This window comes from Phacochoerus africanus, chromosome 10 (genome assembly GCF_016906955.1).
Source record: "Phacochoerus africanus isolate WHEZ1 chromosome 10, ROS_Pafr_v1, whole genome shotgun sequence".
Taxonomy (NCBI): Eukaryota; Metazoa; Chordata; class Mammalia; order Artiodactyla; family Suidae; genus Phacochoerus; species Phacochoerus africanus.
In genome coordinates this window covers 134,217,770-134,224,856 of record NC_062553.1, presented here as the reverse complement: position 1 = coordinate 134,224,856, position 7,087 = coordinate 134,217,770, and positions in this window count along the sequence as shown.

The following is a 7,087-nucleotide window of genomic DNA, read 5'->3' as shown; positions in this document are numbered from 1 at the left end:
TACGGCTAAGCACCCCTCATGCATTACCTCATTTAATTTTTTTAAAAAACCTAAGACAGATATTACCTTTATACCGCCTATTTTACTACTGGAGAAACTAAGCCTTACAGAGGCTAAATTACAGCCAGGAAATGGGAAGCTAGAGTTTGAACTCACGTCATCTGCCTGCATAGATTTTACTCTCTGACTATGCTCTGATCGTAGATTCCTAAAGGGGAGAGATCACACTTGGTAAACACCCAAAGGCCTACTTTCTTAGATTTCCCTCTGCATTAAATCAGCCTGTTGGAGGACTTGAGAGCACAGAGTGTAGAGTGAGGCTGTACATTAAGATTCCTGCTCTTCCATCATGAGTGGTATGACTTTGCCTTCAAGGCTTGGTTTTCTCTCCATCTAAAAGAGAGGTGGTAATGAGAACACATCACAGAACTATTTGGGGAACTGACAGGGATCTGCAGGTGGAGCACTTGGCATGGTGACCTGGCACATAGAAGGCACACAATAAATTTTTTAAACCCTAAGATGGTCATAGAAAAATTTCTGCTTATGATTTTTAACCGGAGCCACACCTATGCTATGATCACCTCTCTGATGTAACTAAGTATTTCCTCCAAGAAGCCAAGTATATTTATTGCTGCCGAAGAATGGCTACCTTCTGACTTGGGAGCCTCTGAGACTCTGAAAGCATCTCCAAGAGTATCTTCAGATATTCCTCACCCCGTCCAAAACTGGATTTCATTAGCCATTAAGTTCAAAGGCAACTTTAAATCAAAGGGAAAAAAGAGACTTTTCCTAAGCTTAGCCTCACATTAGCATGGGAGAGACCCTGCATCAGCAAAAATCTTTTTTTTAATCAACCTAAACCCCTGACTAAATTAATAAGAGCTGAGTTTGACCTTTAAAATGCTAAAAAATACAGTTCCCAGTATAATTCTTGTTCATCCCCGGACCAAACCATTCTCATAGTAAATTATGGCACTAACAGCTGGCTGCCAATGAAGTCAACTATTAATTGTATGTTCACTGCACTGCCTGGTATAAATCAATATGAGTAATGAGCAATTGTCCTCAGTCTATAGATACACAGATCCTACACTGCAAAATAATTTAGGGTTGGCTGTCAGCCTTCTCATACTTGATATCATTCGGTCTTTGCTGGAGATATGGCAAAAATGAACACACGTTGAAAACCACCTGATCTACTCTCTCTGCAGTAAACTTCTGGTCATCTCCATGAAAATGACAGTAGAAATGATTTTTTTCTTGGGTATTCCAAATAAACAACTTCTGTATTTTTGCAAATCCCAACAGAATCTGAAGAAGGGGCTCAGGGTATCACTCCCTTACCATCTCAAACTCTCAAAATTCCCTGTCCACCACCTCTACCTTCCCACTCACTCCCTCCTTTCTACCAAACCTGCTCTCCATCTTCACAAAGCCTACAGCCTCCCTGTCTCCCTAGTTCCCGTTACCACCTAGCGACTTTCGTCTTCCCACTCAGTTTCAATCCCGTGGATGCTGAGGGTTAATGACAGTCGACCCCTCCCACCTTGGGGCTTGCTCCCTGTAGGCAATCCCAGTATTCCCTGACTCTGGCTTCTGGATGGCAGAATATTGCTAGGAGATATGAAGAAATGACACTGAGAGAATCTGCCATAAATCCACGGTGTCTAACTTTGATGGGCCCCTACACAACACAACAATACTTACGTCCAGATTTTGCAAAGTGGCTTCTGTAAGACACACTCAAAACATGTTGACAAAGGAGTTCCACTGTGGCTCCACAGATTAAGAACCTAACAGGGTGTCCATGAGGATGCAGGTTCGATCCATGACCTCACTCAGTGAGTTAAGGTTCTGATGAAGTCACTGCTGTGGTGTGGCCAAAAAAAAAGGTATTTGGTATGAGGGGAGGATTCCATGTTAGAGCTTATCTAAACTTGGAAAACCCTGGCTTAAATGAGGTTTAAAAAGCTCTTTTCTGCAGAACTTAGTAAAGCCTGGGGTGCGCTGCACATCTCCAGTCAGGGATTACACATGCACCACTTCTCAAAAATTTTGCCTAAGGGCCTCCTCTTTGACAGTAGAGCCACAGCTCCAGTCTACTGTGGAACATGCTGGGATACACTGTACTAGCTCATCTCTTATTAACTCCCAACACAACTGCTTTGAACCACGCTGAAGAGGCTCTGGTATCAATTCCAATGCAGTATGCGTGGGGGTGGAGGCTGGGGGGAGGTCTCTCCATACCAACAAGCAACTCTCAGACATCAGCTGGGGGTCCTACAATTCACCTCTCCACCTGCAGACAGCACCAGATTCTACAGGTTAAGGGTTCAGTTCTATAAGACCTCCCCCCAAGTCTTTACCGATTTTCTGTCTGCTCCTTCTACGCCTCTAAGTATGGATACCTTATTTCTCCTTTTAGTTCTGCAATTAGACATGCATTTGTTATGACTTCTTGATGAACTGACCCTTTCATCATTATGAAATATCCTTCTTTATCTCAGGTAATATTCCTTGTTCTGATGTCTTTTTTTTTCCTGACATTAACAGTCACCTCAACTTTCTTATAATTAGTGTTTGTGTCCTTTTACTTTTTTCTATCTGTATCTTTATGTTTAAAAAAGTATAATTCCAGCATAGCATATAACTGGGTCTTGATTCTTCCATCTTGACAACCTCTGCCTTTTTTTTGGAGCATTCAAGCCATCTGCATTTAAGTTAATTATGATATGCTTGGATTTAAGACACCCCTCTGGCTATTTCCATTCTACTTGTTGCCTCTCCTCTTTGTTCCTTCTTCATTCTTCTTTTCTTTTTTTTTTTTTTTTTTTTGGTCTTTTTAGGGCCACATCCACGGCATATGAAGGTTCCCACGCTAGGGGTCGAATCAGAGCTACAGCTGCTGGCCTACGCCACAGCCACAGCAACACGGGATCCAAGCCACATCTGCCACCTACACCACAGCTCACAGCAATGCAGGATCCTTAACCCCCTGAGCAAAGTCAGGGATCAAACCTGCATCCTCATGGATGCTAGTCAGATTCGTTAACCACTGAGCCGCAATGGGAACTCCTATCCCCTCTTTATTCTTTTCTTATTTTATTTTAGGTGAATTGAGTATTTTAGGGTTTATCTTTTCTCCACCATTACCTTATTAGTTATACATTTTGGTTTTATCATTTTAGTTGTTGCTACATGACTTACAACATGTATCTTTAACTTACCAAATTCTCCTTTCAAATAATGTAATACTTCATATATAAAGGATCCTATAATTTTCCTATCATATCCTTTATTCTATCTACAGTTAAGATTTTAATGTTATGAATTCCATAATAAATTATTACTATTTTTGCTTCAGAAAAATAATTATCAATTATTTCTTCTGATATTGATGAACAACCCTCTATAAATAATATCTATAAATTATGGAAAAATATTTTTTAAAAACAGCTATCTTTTTTTGTGTGTGTGTGCCCATGGCATACAGAAGTTCCAGGGCCAGGAATCAAACCCATGCCCCAACAATGACAACACCAGATCCTTAACCTGCTGGGCCACCAGGGAACTTAAAAAGAACAACTATCTAAAGTCAACGAAGAGTGAACAAAAACAGGCAGAAGCAGGAAAAATGTCAATTATAGGAAAGAAATGACATTTCCTATTTTTTATTGTTTTTAACTTAAGAGCAAGCCCAGTCTATGCTAAACAGAAGTGCTGAAACTTTGATGGGAAACCCCATTCATGCTGGCTTGAAGCATGGATTCGCATAACCTGGAATTAATCCCACTTAGTGGTGGTGTATGTGTGTGGTCTTTTTTTTTTTTAATCTTTGTTTCACTGTACAGAGTGTGACCTTTTCCTCTAGGTGCTCTTAAAATTTGCTTTTTGACACTGGTTTTCAACATTTTAATCATGATATGCTTCAATATGGTTTTGATCATGTATATGTTGCTTGTCATTTCTGACTATCTTATATGTGTGTCAATATATTTCATCACACTTTTTCTTTTTTTTTTTTTCTTTTTGCTTTTTAGGACCGCACTTGCGGCACATGGAAGTTTGCAGGCTACGGGTCAAATCAGAGCTATAGGCACTGGCCCACACCACAGCCACAGCAACGCGGGATCTGAGCCGCATCTGTGAACTACAACACAGCTCACGGCAATGCCAGATCCCCAACCCACTGAACAAGGCCAGGGATCGAACCTGCATCCCCATGGATACCAGTCGGATTCATTTCCACTGAGCCATGATGGGAACTCCTAAAATATATATATATATATTTTTTTTTTTTTTTTGCCATTTCTTGGGCCACTCCCGAGGCATATGGAGGTTCCCAGGCTAGGGGTCGAATCGGAGCTGTAGCCACCGGCCTACGCCAGAGCCACAGCAACGCGGGATATCCGAGCCACGTCTGCAACCTACACCACAGCTCACGGCAACGCGTTAACCCACTGAGCAAGGGCAGGGGATCGAACTCGCAACCTCATGGTTCCTAGTCAGATTCGTTAACCACTGCGCCACGACGGGAACTCCTAAAATATAATTTCTAAAAATATCAAATAACTATGTTGTACCCCTGAATCTAATATAACATTTTAAATAAACTATACTTCCATTAAAAAATAATAAAATTAAAATTTTAAAAATTGTAGCGTTCCAATAGACAACCTGTGGGATCCAAACCAAATGTTTTCAGCTCTTTTAGTTATTCAAGAGAAGACAGAAATCTTAGAGATATATTTTGTAGGAAATCCCCTAATGCATGAAAAAATTTTAATTTAATTCAAAATTTAAAAATATGCTTATAACAATAGCATTTAACCTAGTGGCCACAACTGCACTTTACTGCTACTCTTCCGCTCCTGCAGTCGAATATCCCAGGCAACATTAGGAATTAGGAACAAAACCAGTGCATTGTAGAGAAGTCTTGATAGAGGTTAAGACCACCTTATCAATGACGCAAGACTCCATAACAGGAAGCTCACACGTTCTGTAGGTTCATAAAAGTTCCCTTGACGTTAAATTTCCAAAAGGCTTTTATAATATTCCCACGAACATTATTAACATTGAGTCCCTGTGAGATTCATGGGGAAGGATCAGAAAGTAACTTCGGGAGTTCCCGTCGTGGCGCAGTGGTTAACGAATCCGACTAGGAACCATGAGGTTGCCGGTTCGATCCCTGCCCTTGCTCAGTGGACTGACGATCCGGCGTTGCCGTGAGCTGTGGTGTAGGTTGCAGACGCGGCTCGGATCCCGCGTTTCTGTGGCTCTGGCGTAGGCCAGTGGCTACGGCTCCGATTGGACCCCTAGCCTGGGAACCTCCATATGCCGTGGGAGCGGCCCAAGAAATAGCAAAAAGACAAAAAAAAAAAGAAAGTAACTTCGAAGAAACAGGAGAAAATGGTTGGGAATAACCGAGTAGGCCTTCAGAGGAGCAGCTAGAAAGACGAACAAAGGAGAGCTCCTTCAGGACCGCCCATCCAAGGCCCTGCAGGCATCAGGTGCTTTAAAGCAGTGAAAGAAATAACTGTAAAAAGCACAGAAACTTAGCAGCAGTATCATCGGTACACGACGCAAAAGTGTGAGCGTGGGAGAAACGCTTCATCCTGTCAAAACATTTGCTGTCAGCACTTCATGTGTTTCGGTACAGACATCCCGTGTGCTTATTTTTCCCTGAACACTCTGTTTGCAGTTAGAGTAAACCTAACCCAGAAGAGATACAGCACTGCTACCCCTGGAAGTCAAACTTTCAATTATCTAGGTAACCAGAGAAACAGGATCATATCTTTCACCTTTTAAATATAAAAGTATTTATCAAGATATTAATAGAACAATGTTAAGGAGTATTTGAAACGCCACACATAATACTCAAGATTTAAATAAATCAGATATCTAAATACAATTTAGCTTGCACATGAACTCTTAACTGCAGTCAACCACCTGCTTTTATGTGTGACTTAAGAGGAAGGCTCTTTTCTAACGCCAGGTCGTTATCTGAGAATCACGGTGTTTCCAGGGCCAGGCCCTGGGTTTCAAGACCTCAATCCACTTTGACAACAAATGTTGGTGACTTTTCCTCTGGTTCTTGTTTTTATCTGCCACAAAAAAAGGGGCGGGGGGGGGGGAAGGGTGTGTTTGTAAGTGACTTTTCAAATCAAAACATAGTTACAATGTGGTATTAATTTCTGCTGAATATAGGCGGCTTTTAAAGACAATTAAAACAGTGGTTCTTTGGCTCTTAGTTTTCCTACTTTCTAAGGAAAAGAAACAAAAATTGAAAAAAATCATAACAACGTAATAAAAGTCCTTATATTTAACCCAACTGTCTCTTTTTTTTCACTCAATATATTTGCTGTAAGTTTCCTTACCCAATTCTCACAGTAGAAAGAGCTGGCCCACCCAGATCCTGTCACCTGCCCTTTCTAGGCCTCAGTTTCATCTATTAAAGAAGGAATTTGAATAAACTTATCTCTAAGATTCTATCATCCAGTTCGATTGTATAAAATAGCAACTTAACACAAAATCTGATTTGGATGTCTAAAAAATATCACTTTATCTCAGAAATTGTTCTGCAAAGAGGCTGTTACCTCTTCTTTTTAAAAAAACCCTTTCAGGAGTTCCTGCTGTGGTGCAGTGGGTTAAGAATTTGACTGCAGCAGCTTGGGTTGCTGCAGAAACACAGGTTCAATCCCCTGCCAGGAGCAGTGGGTTAAAGGATCCCATGTTGCTGCAAGGTGGGTCGCAGCTGTGGCTCAGATTCAATCCCTAGCCCAGGAACTTCCATACGCCATGGGTGCTGCCTTTAAATAAATAAATAAAATGTAAAAAAACATTTTCAAGGGAACCCTTCTGCATGTTGGTGGGAATGTAAACTGGTACAGCCATTATGGAGAACAGTTTGGAGATACCTTAGAAATCTATACATAGAACTTCCATATGAACCCCGCAATCCCACTCTTGGGCATATATCCGGACAAAACTACTTAAAAGAGACACATGCACCCGCATGTTCGTTGCAGCACTATTCACAATAGCCAGGACATGGAAACAACCCAAATGTCCATCGACAGATGAT